The sequence below is a fragment of the Lolium rigidum genome, chromosome 5 (genome assembly GCF_022539505.1).
Source record: "Lolium rigidum isolate FL_2022 chromosome 5, APGP_CSIRO_Lrig_0.1, whole genome shotgun sequence".
NCBI lineage: Eukaryota > Viridiplantae > Streptophyta > Magnoliopsida > Poales > Poaceae > Lolium > Lolium rigidum.
Genome location: NC_061512.1, coordinates 253,447,943 through 253,464,824, shown reverse-complemented (window position 1 = coordinate 253,464,824; position 16,882 = coordinate 253,447,943).

Below are 16,882 nucleotides of genomic sequence, written 5' to 3'. Positions count from 1 at the left end.
AGTAGTCTTTTGGTACCACCTGTTATGGAGGATGAATTTGATTATGATTACAATATGCCTCCTATATTTGATAGCTACTTTGTTGAATTTGCTCCCACTATTACTAATAAAATTGACTATGCTTATGTGGAGAGTAATAATTTTATGCATGAGACTCATGATAAGAATGCTTTATGTGATAGTTATATTGTTGAGTTTGCTCATGATGCTACCGAAAGTTATTATGAGAGAGGAAAATATGGTTGTAGAAATTTTCATGTTACTAAAACACCTCTCTATGTGCTGAAATTTTTGAAGCTACACTTGTTTTATCTTCCTATGCTTGTTACTTTGCTATTCATGAACTTGTTTATTTACAAGATTCCTATGCATAGGAAGCATGTTAGAGTTAAATGTGTTTTGAATTTGCCTCTTGATGCTCTCTTTTGCTTCAAATATTATTTCTTGCGAGTGCATCATTAAAACTCATTGAGCCCATCTTAATGGCTATAAAGAAAAGAACTTCTTGGGAGATAACCCATGTGTTTTTACCTACAGTACTTTGTTTTTATTTTGTGTCTTGGAAGTTGTTTACTACTGTAGCAACCTCTCCTTATCTTAGTTTAGTGTTTTATTGTGCCAAGTTAAGCCGTTGATAGAAAAGTAAGTACTAGATTTGGATTACTGCGCAGTTCCAGATTTCTTTGCTGTCACGAATCTGGGTCTACCTCCCTGTAGGTAGCTCAGAAAATTAAGACAATTTACGTGCATGATCCTCAGATATGTACGCAACTTTCATTCAATTTGAGCATTTTCATTTGAGCAAGTCTGGTGCCATTTTAAAATTCGTCAATACGAACTGTTCGTTTTGACAGATTCTGCCTTTTATTTCGCATTGCCTCTTTTGCTATGTTGGATGAATTTCTTTGATCCATTAATGTCCAGTAGCTTTATGCAATGTCCAGAAGTGTTAAGAATGATTGTGTCACCTCTGAATATGTTAATTTTTATTGTGCACTAACCCTCTAATGAGTTGTTTCGAGTTTGGTGTGGAGGAAGTTTTCAAGGGTCAAGAGAGGAGGATGATATACTATGATCAAGAAGAGTGAAAGCTCTAAGCTTGGGGATGCCCCGGTGGTTCACCCCTGCATATATCAAGAAGACTCAAGGGTCTAAGCTTGGGGATGCCCAAGGCATCCCCTTCTTCATCGACAACATTATCAGGTTCCTCCCCTGAAACTATATTTTTATTCCATCACATCTTATGTGCTTTTCTTGGAGCGTCGGTTTGTTTTTGTTTTTGTTTTGTGTTTGAATAAATTGGATTACATCACGCTTGTGTGGGAGAGAGACACGCTCCGCTGGTTCGTATGAACACATGTGTTCTTAGCTCATAATATTCATGGCGAAGTTTCTTCTTCGTTAAATTGTTATATGGTTGGAATTGGAAAATGATACATGTAGTAATTGCTAAAATGTCTTGGGTAATGTGATACTTGGCAATTGTTGTGCTCATGTTTAAGCTCTTGCATCATATGCTTTGCACCCATTAATGAAGAAATACATAGAGCATGCTAAAATTTGGTTTGCATAATTGGTCTCTCTAAGGTCTAGATAATTTCTAGTATTGAGTTTGAACAACAAGGAAGACGGTGTAAAGTCTTATAATGTTTTCAATATGTCTTTTATGTGAGTTTTGCTGCACCGGTTCATCCTTGTGTTTGTTTCAAACAACCTTGCTAGCCTAAACCTTGTATCGAGAAGGAATACTTCTCATGCATCCAAATACTTGAGCCAACCACTATGCCATTTGTGTCCACCATACCTACCTACTACATGGTATTTTCCGCCATTCCAAAGTAAATTGCTTGAGTGCTACCTTTAAACTCCATCATTCACCTTTGCAATATATAGCTCATGGGACAAATAGCCTAAAAACTATTGTGGTATTGAATATGTAATTATGCACTTTATCTCTTATTAAGTTGCTTGTTGTGCGATAACCATGTTCACTGGGGACGCCATCAACTACTCTTTGTTGAATTTCATGTGAGTTGCTATGCATGTCCGTCTTGTCCGAAGTAAGAGAGATCTACCACCTTATGGTTAAGCATGCATATTGTTAGAGAAGAACATTGGGCCGCTAACTAAAGCCATGATCCATGGTGGAAGTTTCGAGCTTTGGACATATATCCTCAATCTCAAATGAGAAAATTATTAATTGTTGTTACATGCTTATGCATAAAAGAGGAGTCCATTATCTCGTTGTCTATGTTGTCCCGGTATGGATGTCTAAGTTGAAGAATAATCAATAGCGAGAAATCCAATGCGAGCTTTCTCCTTAGACCTTTGTACGAGGCGGCATAGAGGTACCCCTTTGTGACACTTGGTTAAAACGAGTGCATTGTGATGATCCGGTAGTCCAAGCTAATTAGGACAAGGTGCGGGCACTATTAGTACACTATGCATGAGGCTTGCAACTTATAAGATATAATTTACATGATGCATATGCTTTATTACTACCGTTGACAAAATTGTTTCATGTTTTCAAAATCAAAGCTCTAGCACAAATATAGCAATCGATGCTTTTCCTCTATGGAGGACAATTCTTTTACTTTCAATGTTGAGTCAGTTCACCTATTTCTCTCCACCTCAAGAAGCAAACACTTGTGTGAACTGTGCATTGATTCCTACATACTTGCTTATTGCACTTATTATATTACTCTATGTTGACAATATCCATGAGATATACATGTTACAAGTTGAAAGCAACCGCTGAAACTTAATCTTCTTTTGTGTTGCTTCAATGCCTTTACTTTGAATTATTGCTTTATGAGTTAACTCTTATGCAAGACTTATTGATGCTTGTCTTGAAGTGCTATTCATGAAAAGTCTTTGCTTTATGATTCACTTGTTTACTCATGTCATTACCATTGTTTTGATCGCTGCATTCACTACATATGCTTTACAAATAGTATGATCAAGTTTATGATGGCATGTCACTCCGAAATTATCTATGTTATCGTTTTACCTCGCTCGGGACGAGCAGAACTAAGCTTGGGGATGCTGATACGTCTCCGACGTATCGATAATTTCTTATGTTCCATGCCACATTATTGATGTTATCTACATGTTTTATGCACACTTTATGTCATATTCGTGCATTTTCCGGAACTAACCTATTAACAAGATGCCGAAGTGCCGGTTCTTGTTTTCTGCTGTTTTTGGTTTCAGAAATCCTAGTAACGAAATATTCTCGGAATCGGACGAAATCAACGCCCAAGTTCCTATTTTCACCGGAAGCATCCAGAACACCCGGGAAGGACCAGAGGGGGGGCACTGGGCCCCCAGATGATAGGGTGGCGCGGCCCAGGCCCTGGCCGCGCCGCCCTATGGTTTCGTCGCCCCTTCGACCCTCCTGCGCCGCCTCTTCGCCTATATAAAGCCCCCGGATCGAAAACCCCGATACGTTCGACAAAAACCACGAAACCTTCCGGAGCCGCCGCCATCGCGAGGCCAAGATCCGGGGGACAGGAGTCTCGTTCCGGCACGCCGCCGGAGCGGGGAAGTGCCCCGGAAGGCTTCTCCATCGACACCGCTGCCATCTCCACCGCCATCTTCATCACCGCTACTGCTCCCATGAGGAGGGAGTAGTTCTCCATCGAGGCTCGGGGCTGTACCGGTAGCTATGTGGTTCATCTCTCCCATGTACCTCAATACAATAATCTCATGAGCTGCTTTACATGATTGAGATTCATATGAGTTTGTATCACAATTTATCTATGTGCTACTCTAGCAAAGTTATTAAAGTAGTTCTATTCCTCCTGCACGTGTGTAAAGGTGACAAGTGTGTGCACCGTGTTAGTACTTGGTTTATGCTATGATCATGATCTCTTGTAGATTGCGAAGTTAACTATTGCTATGATAATATTGATGTGATCTATTCCTCCTACATATGCATGAAGGTGACAGAGTGTGCATGCTATGCTAGTACTTGGTTTAGTCTTTTGATCTATCTTACACTATAAGGTTACTTAAATATGAACAAATTGTGGAGCTTGTTAACTCCGGCATTGAGGGTTCGTGTAATCCTACGCAATGTGTTCATCATCCAACAAGAGTGTAGAGTATGCATTTATCTCGTTCCGTTATGTGATCAATGTTGAGAGTGTCCACTAGTGAAAGTCTAATCCCTAGGCCTTGTTCCTAAATACTCGCTGCGTTACTACGCTTATTTACTATTTCACCGTGTTACTACTTGTTGCAATACTACCACCATCAACTACACGCCCGCAAGCTATTTTCCGGCACCGTTGCTACTGCTCATATATATTCATACCACCTGTATTTCACTATCTCTTCGCCGAACTAGTGCACCTATTAGGTGTGTTGGGGACACAAGAGACTTCTTGCTTTGTGGTTGCAGTGGTTGCATGAGAGGGATATCTTTGACCTCTTCCTCCCTGAGTTCGATAAACCTTGGGTGATCCACTTAAGGGAAAACTTGCTGCTGTTCTACAAACCTCTGCTCTTGGAGGCCCAACACTGTCTACAGGAAAAGGAGGGGGAAGTAGACATCAGGGTGCAAAGTATATGATGCAAGAGCTTAAACATGAGCACAACAATTGCCAAGTATCACATTACCCAATACATTTTAGCAATTACTACATGTATCATTTTCCAATTCCAACCATATAACAATTTAACGAAGAAAAAACTTCGCCATGAATATTATGAGTAAAGCCTAAGGACATACTTGTCCATATGCAACAGCGGAGCGTGTCTCTCTCCCACACAAAGAATGCTAGGATCCATTTTATTCAAACAAAACAAAAAACAAAAACAAACCGACGCTCCAAGCAAAGCACATAAGATGTGATGGAATAAAAATATAGTTTCAGGGGAGGAACTCCGATAATGTTGTCGATGAAGAAGGGGATGCCTTGGGCATCCCCAAGCTTAGACGCTTGAGTCTTCTTGATATATGCAGGGGTGAACCACCGGGGCATCCCCAAGCTTAGAGCTTTCACTCTCCTTGATCATGTTGTATCATCTCCCTCTCTTGATCCTTGAAAACTTCCTCCACACCAAACTTAGAACAACTCATTAGAGGGTTATAGTGCACAATCAAAATATACATGTTCAGAGGTGACATAATCATTCTTAACAATTCTGGACATTGCACAAAGCTACTGAAAGTCAATGGAATCGAAATATCCATCGAACATAACAAAACAGGCAATGCGAAATAAAAGGCAGAATCTGTCAAAACAGTACAGCTTCGTATTGACAAATTTTATTGAGGCACCATACTTGCTCAAATGAAAATGCTCAAATTGAATGAAAGTTGCGTACATATCTGAGGATCACTCACGTAAATTGGCATAATTTTCTGAGTTACCTACAGAGAATTTTGCCCAGATTCGTGACAGCAAAGAAATCTGTTTCTGCGCAGTAATCCAAATCTAGTATGAACTTTACTATCAACGACTTTACTTGGCACAAAAAAACACTAAACTAAGATAAGGAGAGGTTGCTACAGTAGTAAACAACTTCCAAGACACAAAATAAAAACAAAGTACTGTATTAAAAATATGGGATGTCTCCCATAAGCGCTTTTCTTTAACGCCTTTCAGCTAGGCGCAGAAAGTGTGCATCAAGTATTATCGAGAGACGAAGTGTCAACATCATAATTTGTTCTAATAATAGAATCAAACGGTAACTTCATTCTCTTTCTAGGGAAGTGTTCCATACCTTTCTTGAGAGGAAATTGATATTTTATATTACCTTCCTTCATATCAATGATAGCACCAACAGTTCGAAGAAAAGGTCTTCCCAATATAATGGGACAAGATGCATTGCATTCAATATCCAAGACAACAAAATCAACGGGGACAAGGTTATTGTTAACGGTAATGCGAACATTATCAACTTTCCCCAAAGGTTTCTTTGTAAAATGATCAGCAAGATTAACATCCAAATAACAATTTTTCAGCGGTGGCAAGTCAAGCATATTATAAATTTTCTTAGGCATAACGGAAATACTTGCACCAAGATCACATAAAGCATTACAATCAAAATCTTTGACCTTCATCTTAATGATGGGTTCCCAACCATCCTCTAGCTTTCTAGGAATAGAGGCTTCGCGCTCTAGTTTCTCTTCTCTAGCTTTTATGAGAGCATTTGTAATATGTTTTGTGAAAGCCAAATTTATAGCACTAGCATTAGGACTTTTAGCAAGTTTTTGCAAGAACTTTATAACTTCAGAGATGTGGCAATCATCAAAATTCAAACCATTATAATCTAAAGCAATGGGATCATCATCCCCAATGTTGGAAAAAATTTCAGCAGCTTTATCACGAGCAATTTCAGCAGCTTTAGCGAGTTCAGTAAGTTTCGCGCTTCGCATTAGAAGTGGAAACATTGCTAACACCAATTCTTTTATTATTATTAGTAGGAGGTGCAGCAACTTGTGTAGCATTAGCATTACTAGTGGTGGTTATAGTCCAAACTTTAGCTATGTTCTCTTCTTTTTCATTTTCTTCTCTTTCCCACCTAGCACGCAATTCGGCCATCAATCTTATATTCTCATTAATTCTAACTTGGATGGCATTTGCTGTAGTAACAATTTTATTATGATGATTTTCATTAGGCATAACTTTCGATTTCAAAAGATCAACATCAGCAGCAAGACTATCGACTTTAGAAGCAAGTGTATCAATTTTCCCAAACTTTTCTTCAACAGATTGTTAAAAGCAGTTTGTGTACTAATAAGTTCTTTAAGCATGGCTTCAAGTCCAGGGGGTGTGTTCCTATTATTGTTGTAAGAATTCCCATAAGAATTACCATAGCCGTTGCCATTATTATAAGGATATGGCCTATAGTTGTTACTAGAATTGTTCCGTAAGCATTGTTGTTGAAATTATTATTTTTAATGAAGTTTACATCAACATGTTCTTCTTGAGCAACCAATGAAGCTAACGGAACATTATTAGGATCAATATTAGTCATATCATTCACAAGCATAGACATAATAGCATCAATCTTATCACTCAAGGAAGAGGTTTCTTCGACAGAATTTACCTTCTTACCTTGTGAAGCTCTTTCCGTGTGCCATTCAGAGTAATTGATCATCATATTATCAAGAAGCTTTGTTGCTTCACCAAGAGTGATGGACATAAAGGTACCTCCAGCAGCTGAATCCAATAGGTTCCGCGAAGAAAAATTCAGTCCTGCATAAAAGGTTTGGATGATCATCCAAGTAGTCACTCCATGGGTTGGGCAATTTTTAACCAAAGATTTCATTCTTTCCCATGCTTGTGCAACATGCTCAGTATCCAATTGTTTAAAATTCATTATGCTACTCCTCAAAGATATAATTTTAGCAGGGGGATAATATCTACCAATAAAAGCATCCTTGCATTTAGTCCATGAATCAATACTATTCTTAGGCAGAGATAGCAACCAATCTTTAGCTCTTCCTCTTAATGAGAAAGGGAACAATTTTAATTTTATAATGTCACCATCTACATCTTTATATTTTTGCATTTCACAAAGTTCAACAAAATTATTGAGATGGGCAGCAGCATCATCATAACTAACACTCAGAAAATTGCTCTCGCATAATAAGATTCGAGTAAAGCGGGTTTAATTTCAAAGAATTCTGCTCGTAGTAGCAGGTGGAGCAATAGGTGTGCATAAGAAATCATTATTATTTGTGGTTGTGAAGTCACACAACTTAGTATTTTCAGGAGTACCCATTTTAGCAACAGTAAATAAAACAAACTAGATAAAGTGAATGCAAGTAACTAATTTTTTTGTGTTTTTGATATAGCAAACAAGATAGTAAATAAAGTAAAACTAGCAACTAATTTTTTTGTATTTTGATATAGTGCAGCAAACAAAGTAGTAAATAAAACTAAGCAAGACAAAAACAAAGTAAAGAGATTGGGATGTGGAGACTCCCCTTGCAGCGTGTCTTGATCTCCCCGGCAACGGCGCCAGAAAAAGAGCTGCTGGCGCGTAGTTGACGAGGGAGTTAGAAATCTCTGTGGTGTAATTTCCTTCTCGTCCCCGGCAACGGCGCCAGAAAAAGAGCTTGATACGCGTACAGCACGCGTCCGTTGGGAACCCCAAGAGGAAGGTGTGATGCGTACAGCGGCAAGTTTTCCCTCAGTATGAAACCAAGGTTTATCGAACCAGTAGGAGCCAAGAAGCGCGTTGAAGGTTGATGGCGGCGAGATGTAGTGCGGCGCAACACCAGGGATTCCGGCACCAACGTGGAACCTGCACAACACAAACCAAGTACTTTGCCCCAACGAAACAGCGAGGTTGTCAATCTCACCGACTTGCTGTAACAAAGGATTAGATGTATAGTGTGGATGATGATTATTTGCAGAAAATAGTAGAACGAGTATTGCAGTAGATTGTATTTCAGCATAGAGAATTGGACCGGGGTCCACAGTTCACTAGAGGTGTCTCTCCCATAAGATAAACAGCATGTTGGGTGAACAAATTACAATTGGGCAATTGACAAATAAAGAGGGCATGACCATGCACATACATATTATGATGAGTATAGTGAGATTTAATTGGGCATTACGGCAAAGTACATAGACCGCTATCCAGCATGCATCTATGCCTAAAAAGTCCACCTTCAGGTTATCATCCGAACCCCCTCCAGTATTAAGTTGCTAACAACAGACAATTGCATTAAGTATTGCGCGTAATGTAATCAGTAACTACATCCTCGAACATAGCACCAATGTTTTATCCCTAGTGGCAATAGCACATCCTTAATCTTAGAGGTTTCTGTCACTCCCCCAGATTCACGGAGACATGAACCCACTATCGAGCATAAATACTCCCTCTTGGAGTTACAAGCATCTACTTGGCCAGAGCATCTACTAGTAACGGAGAGCATGCAAGATCATAAACAACACATAGATATAAATTGATAATCAACATAACAAGTATTCTCTCTTCATCGGATCCCAACAAACACAACATATAGAATTACAGATAGATGATCTTGATCATGTTCGGCAGCTCACAAGACCCGACAATTAAGCACAATGGGGAGAAGACAACCATCTAGCTACTGCTATGGACCCGTAGTCCAGGGGTAGACTACTCACACATCACTCCGGAGGTGACCATGGCGGCGTAGAGTCCTCCGGGAGATGATTCCCTCTCCGGCGGGGTGCCGGAGGCGATCTCCCGAATCCCCCGAGATGGGATTGGCGGCGGCGGCGTCTCGCGGAAGGTTTTCCGTATCGTGGCTCTCGGATGCGGGGGTTTCGCGACGAAGGCTATTTGTAGGCGGAAGGGCAGGTCAAGGGGCGTCACGAGGGGCCCACACCATAGGTCGGCGCGGCCAGGGGCTTGGGCCGCGCCGCCTCGTGGTCCGGCCACCTCGTGGCCCCACTTCGTTGACTCTTCGGTCTTCCGGAAGCTTCGTGGCAAAATAGGACCCCGGGCGTTGATTTCGTCCAATTCCGAGAATATTTCCTTACTAGGATTTCGAAACCAAAAACAACGAAAACAACGAAGCGGCACTTCGGCATCTTGTTAATAGGTTAGTTCCAGAAAATGCACGAATATGACATAAAGTGTGCATAAAACATGTAGATATCATCAATAATGTGGCATGGAACATAAGAAATTATCGATACGTCGGAGACGTATCAGTCATCAAGGTTGAGTTGGGCAAGTTCAAGTTGAGCATCTCAAGAGGATCATATGCTTGAAGCTTGCAGTCCATTTTGTGATAATGGACATGTGAAGATGTGCATCAAATGAGCTTTCCCATTGATATGTCCATTTTGCATCACTATTTTATATCATAACTTACTATTATTCATTGATATATTTCATATTTGGAGATGATACTTATGTTATCTCGTCTATTTTGCATGTTTCATGATTGTTGGAGAATCGCGCACCGGAGTCAGGATTCTACTGGAAAAAGCGCCGTCAGAATGCAATATTTTGGAAGATCGACAATTGACGGAAATTATACTGAAAATCCTATTTTTCCAGAAGATGAAGATAGCCAAAAGGAGGAGCCGAGGAGGGCCGCCATGGGCCCCCCATAGGCCGGCGCGGGCCCTGGCCTGGCCGAGCCGCCTTGTGGGGAGGGGGCCCACAGCCCCCTCTGGCCTCCTCTCCTTCGTGTACTTCTTCATCCCGAAAACCTAAGCTCCAGAGGATAGTCGCGAAGAGTCACAGCCACCTCCGCGGGGCGGAAAACACCAGAGAGAAAAGAGCTCTCCGGCAGGCTGAAATCTGCCGGGGAAATTCCCTCCCGGAGGGGGAAATCGACGCCATCGTCACCGTCATCAAGCTGGACATCATCTCCATCATCATCACCATCATCTCCATCATCATCACCGCCGTCTCCACCGCTGCACCTCGTCACCGCCGTAACAATTAGGGTTGGATCTTGATTGTTTGATAGGGGAAACTCTCCCGGTATTGATTTCTACTTGTTATTGATGCTATTGAGTGAAACCATTGAACCAAGGTTTATGTTCAGATTGTTATTCATCATCATATCACCTCTGATCATGTTCCATATGATGTCTCGTGAGTAGTTCGTTTAGTTCTTGAGGACATGGGTGAAGTCTAAATGTTAGTAGTGAATTATGGTTGAGTAATATTCAATGCTATGATATTTAAGTTGTGGTGTTATTCTTCTAGTGGTGTCATGTGAATGTCGACTACATGATACTTCACCTTTATGGGCCTAGGGGAATACATCTTGTACTCGTTTGCTAATTGCGGGGTTGCCGGAGTGACAGAAACCTAAACCCCCGTTGGTATATCGATGCAGGAGAGATAGCAGGATCTCAGAGTTTAAGGTTGTGATTAGATTTATCTTAATTACTTTCTTGTAGTTGCGGATGCTTGCAAGGGGTATAATCACAAGTATGTATTAGTCCTAGGAAGGGCGGTGCATTAGCATAGGTTCACCCACACAACACTTATCAAAACAATGAAGATTAATCAGCTATATGAAGCGAAAGCACTAGACTAAATTCCCGTGTGTCCTCAAAAACGTTTGGTCATTATAAGTAAACAAACCGGCTTGTCCTTTGTGCTAAAAAGGATTGGGCCACTCGTTGCAATTATTTCTCTCGCATTTTACTTACTCGTACTTTATTCATCCGCTATATCAAAACCCCCCGAATACTTGTCTCGTGAGCATTTACGAGTGAATCCTTCATCGAAACTGCTTGTCAACACCTTCTGCTCCTCGTTGGGTTCGACACTCTTACTTATCGAAAATACTACGATACACCCCCTATACTTGTGGGTCATCAAGACTATTTTCTGGCGCCGTTGCCGGGGAGTGAAGCGCCATTGGTAAGTGGAATTGGTAAGGGAAACTTTTACTGTTCGTGCTGATTTTATTTCTGCCTGCTGCTATAATTCATTATGGAGAGATCCTCTCTTGAATTTTTATTTGGAAAATCTACTACTACTGCAAAGGTAGTGGATGAGGCGCCAGGTATTGCTATGGATGAAGTTAGGAAGAAACTATTCTCTATATCGCTGTCTGGTAAAGCGGCGCATTGGTATAAATTACTGAAGAATGGGGATTCTCTTGAATGGAATGATATTGTACCCCTATTTTATTCTAAATTCTATCCTCCAAGTGAAATTCACAAAGACCGGAACCGCATATATAATTTCTGGCCTCATGATGGAGAGAGTATTGCCCAAGCGTGGGGGAGATTGAAGTCTTTAATGCTCAAATGCCCCATTCATGAGCTTCCGGTAATATTATCATTGATAATTTCTATGCAAGACTTTCTTTTCAAGATAAGACCTTGCTTGGATACTTCTTGTTCCGGATCATTTACACATAACAAAGAAGAGTTTAAAAGGGACCTTCTTGATCGGATTCAGGGAGAATACTCGAAGGATGGGAGAACGACAAAGATAGAGAGTCGGTATAAACTATGATTATAAATGCATTGAAACTTTTATGGATACTCGATAAATTTCGTAATATGAGTGCTACTTATGGTCTTGATTCTCAAGTCGTTGCAAATCTTTATAAAGCTTTTGCCTCTCATTATGAATTGCCTAAGAAGAATTTTGATAAGTATCATGAACCGTATAAAGATAAAATTGATTCATCTATAAATAAATGTGTTGTAACTGAAACTGTTGATCATGTTATTCCTGAAGCTTATATTGAAAAAACTCCTTTCCCTGCTAAAATGAAGGAGTATTCTGTTATAAATAGTGTTGTTAATAAAAGTGCAAAGAAACCTATAGAACCTGAAGAGCAAATAAAGGTTGAACCTGCTATTGCAATAGTTAAAGATCTTGTGACTGAAAATGTGGAAGATGGTCATATTAGTGAAAATGCTTCTAATATTGTTTCGCATCCTACTAAGTCTAGGAAAACTAGTGTTCCTATGCTATCTGTTACAATTGGTGATCATTGTTATTATGGTTTATGCGATATTGGTGCAAGTATTAGTGCTATTCCTTATGAGCTTTACACGGAGATCATGCATGAAATTGGTTCTTGTGAACTTGAAGATATTGATGTGGTTATTCGGCTAGCTAATAGAGTAACTATCTCTCCAATTGGTATTGTTCGAGATGTGAAAGTTCTATGTGGTAAGATTAAATATCCTGCTGACTTTTTGGTACTTGGTTCTGCTGCTAGTAAGTATTGTCCTATCATTTTTGGTAGACCTTTTCTAAATACTTGTGGAGCTGTTATAGATTGCAAGAAAGAGAAAATTTTGAATAAATTTGCTGGTGAATCTTATGAGTTTAATTTCTCTAAATTTACCAAAACTCTTTATAAAGCTGATTCACCTAATAATGATTTTAGAGTTGAACAGTGTGCATCTATTGCTCTTGCTCCTAATAATCCTTTGCAGCAACATCTGGAGAATAGTGAGAGTGAAGTCTTTAGGGAAGAAAGAAATGAGCTTGATGAAATTTTCCTTCGTCAACCTATTCTTAAGCATGATTCTACGGTAGAAGATCTAGGTACAACCACCGCCACCAAAAGAAGATCCTGTTTTTGATTTAAAACCATTGCCTGATAATCTTAAATATGCTCATATTGATGATAAGAAAATATATCCTGCTATTATTAGTTCTAAGCTTTCAGAGATTGAGGAAGAAAGGTTATTGGAAATATTGAAGAAACACCGAGGAGCTATTGGCTACACTCTTGATGACTTGAATGGGATTTCTCCCTCTATTTGCCAACATGCCATTAATATGGAAGATGATGCAAAGCCTGTTGTTGAACATCATCGTCGTCTAATTCCTAAGATGAAGGATGTGGTAACGAATGAGGTATTAAAATTTCTTGAAGCTGGTATTATATATCCTATTGCTGATAGTAGATGGGTTAGTCCTGTGCATTGTGTTCCTAAGAAAGGAGGAATATCTGTTGTGCCTAATGATAATGATGAGCTCATCCCTCAAAGAGTAGTTGTAGGGTATAGAATGTGCATTGATTATCGAAAAGTTAATAAAGTTACTAAGAAAGATCATTACCCTTTACCTTTTATTGATCAAATGTTAGAAAGGTTATTTGCTTTCTTGATGGTTATTCTGGGTTTTCACAAATTGCTGTTAAAACTAAAGATCAAGAGAAAACCACTTTCACTTGTCCCTATGGAACTTATGCTTATAGACGTATGCCTTTTGGTTTATGTAATGCTCCTGCTACTTTTCAAAGATGCATGTCTGCTATTTTTCACGGCTTTTGCGAGAATATTGTAGAGGTATTCATGGATGATTTTTCTGTCTATGGGAATTCTTTTGACAATTGCTTGCGAAACCTTGATAAACTTTTGTAGAGATGTGAAGAAACTAACCTTGTTCTTAATTGGGAGAAATGCCACTTTATGGTTAATGAACGAATTGTATTGGGACATAAAATTTCCGAGAGAGGTATTGAAGTTGATAGAGCTAAAGTTGAAGCAATTGAGAAGATGCCCTATCCTAGGGATGTTAAAGGTATTCGTAGTGTTCTTGGTCATGCTGGGTTTTATAGGAGGTTTATTAAAGACTTTTCCAAGATTTCAAAACCTCTTACTAATCTTCTTCAAAAAGATGTTCCTTTTGTTTTTGATGATGATTGTTGATACGTCTCCGACGTATCGATAATTTCTTATGTTCCATGCCACATTATTGATGATATCTACATGTTTTATGCATACTTTATGTCATATTTATGCATTTTCTGGAACTAACCTATTAACGAGATGCCGAAGAGCCGATTCTTTGTTTTCCGCTGTTTTTGGTTTCAGAAATCCTAGTAAGGAAATATTCTCGGAATTGGACGAAATCAACGCCCAGGGGCCTATTTTCACACAAGCTTCCAGAAGACCGGAGAGCTAACGAAGTGGGGCCACGAGGCGGCTAGATGATAGGGCGGCGCGGCCTAAGCCCTGGCCGCGCCGACCTATCACGTGGGCCCCTCGTGACGCCCCCTGACCTGCCCTTCCGCCTACAAATAGCCTTCGTCGCAAAACCCCCAGTACCGAGAGCCACGATACGGAAAACCTTCCAGAGATGCCGCCGCTGCCAGTCCCATCTCGGGGGATTCAGGAGATCGCCTCCGGCACCCTGCCGGAGAGGGGATTCATCTCCCGGAGGACTCTACACCGCCATGGTCGCCTCCGGAGTGATGTGTGAGTAGTCTACCCGTGGACTATGGGTCCATAGCAGTAGCTAGATGGTTGTCTTCTCCTCATTGTGCTTGATTGTCGGGTCTTGTGAGCTGTCGAACATGATCAAGATCATCTATCTGTAATGCTATATGTTGTGTTTGTTGGGATCTGATGGATAGAGAATACTATGTTATGTTGATTATCAATTTATATCTATGTGTTGTTTATGATCTTGCATGCTCTCCGTTATTAGTAGAGGCTCTGGCCAAGTTTTTGCTAGTAACTCCAAGAGGGGGTATTTATGCTCGATAGTGGGTTCATGTCTCCATGAATGCGGGGAGTGACAGAAACCTCTAAGGTTATGGATGTCTTGTTGCCACTAGGGATAAAACATTGATGCTATGTCCGAGGATGTAGTTATTGATTACATTACGCACCATACTTAATGCAATTGTCTCGTTGTTAGCAACTTAATACCGGAAGGGGTTCGGATGATAACCTGAAGGTGGACTTTTTAGGCATAGATGCATGCTGGATAGTGGTCTATGTACTTTGTCGTAATGCCCAATTAAATCTCACAATACTCATCATATCATGTATGTGCATGGTAATGCCCTCTCTATTTGTCAATTGCTCAACTGTAATTTGTTCACCAAACATGCTATTTATCTTATGGGAGAGACACCTCTAGTGAACTGTGGACCCCGGTCCATTCTTTACATCTGAAATACAATCTACTGCAATACTTGTTCTACTGTTCTCTGCAAACAATCATCATCCACACTATACATCTAATCCTTTGTTACAACAAGCCGGTGAGATTGACAACCTCACTGTTTCGTTGGGGCAAAGTACTTTGGTTGTGTTGTGCGGGTTCCACATTGGCGCTGGAATCCCCGGTGTTGCGCCGCACTACATCTCGCCGCCATCAACCTTCAACGTGCTTCTTGGCTCCTACCTGGTTCGATAAACCTTGGTTTCATACTGAGGGAAAACTTGCCGCCGTACGCATCACACCTTCCTCTTGGGGTTCCGATGTCTACGGGTGCTTCTATTCTTGTAGACAGTGTTGGGCCTCCAAGAGCGAGAGGTTTGTAGAACAGCGAGCAAGTTCCCCTTAAGTGGATCACCCAAGGTTTATCGATCTCGAGGAGGAAGAGGTCAAAGATATCCCTCTCATGCAACCCCGCAACCACAAAGCAAGAAGTCTCTTGTGTCCCCAACACACCTAATAGGTGCACTAGTTCGGCGAAGAGATAGTGAAATACGGGTGGTATGAATATATATAAGCGGTAGCAACGGCACCGGAAAAGTGCTTTGCCCGGGACGAGTAAACGAGCAGTAGTAACGCAGCAGTAGTAACGCAGTAAAACAGTAAACAAGCAGTGATAGCAGTATTTAGGAACAAGGCCTAGGGATTAGACTTTCACTAGTGGACCCTCTCAACTTTGATCACATAACAGAATAGATAAATGCATACTCTACACCCTCTTGTTGGATGATGAACACCACTAACTGTGTAGGATTACACGAACCCTCAATGTCGGAGTTAACAAGCTCCACAATATTCGATGTTCATATTTAAATAACCTTAGAGTGCACGACGAGATCAACACAACTAAACCAAGTACTAACGTAGCATGCACACTCGTCACCTTCACGCTACGAAAGGAGGCATAGATCACATCAATACCATCATAGCAATAGTTAACTTCATAATCTACAAGAGATCACAATCATAGCCTACGCCAAGTACTAACACGGATGCACACACTTGTCACCATTACACCGTGCGGGAGGAATAAAACTACTTTAATAACATCACTAGAGTAGCACATAGATAAATTGTGATACAAAACACATTGCAATCATAAAGAGATATAAATAAGCACTTCACTATGCCATTCATAACAGTGAATAAGTATTCCGTGAAATATAGCCTAAGAGACCCACACGGTGCACACACTCGTCACCTTTACACACGTGGGACAAGGAGTCTCCGGAGATCACATAAGTAAAACTCACTTGACTAGCATAATGACATCTAGATTACAAGCATCATCATATGAATCTCAATCATGTAAGGCAACTCATGAGATTATTGTATTGAAGTACATAGGAGAGAGATGAACCACATAGCTACCGGTACAACCCCGAGCCTCGATGGAGAACTACTCCCTCCTCATGGGAGACAGCAGCGGTGATGAAGATGGCGGTGGTGTCGATGGAGGAGCCTTCCGGGG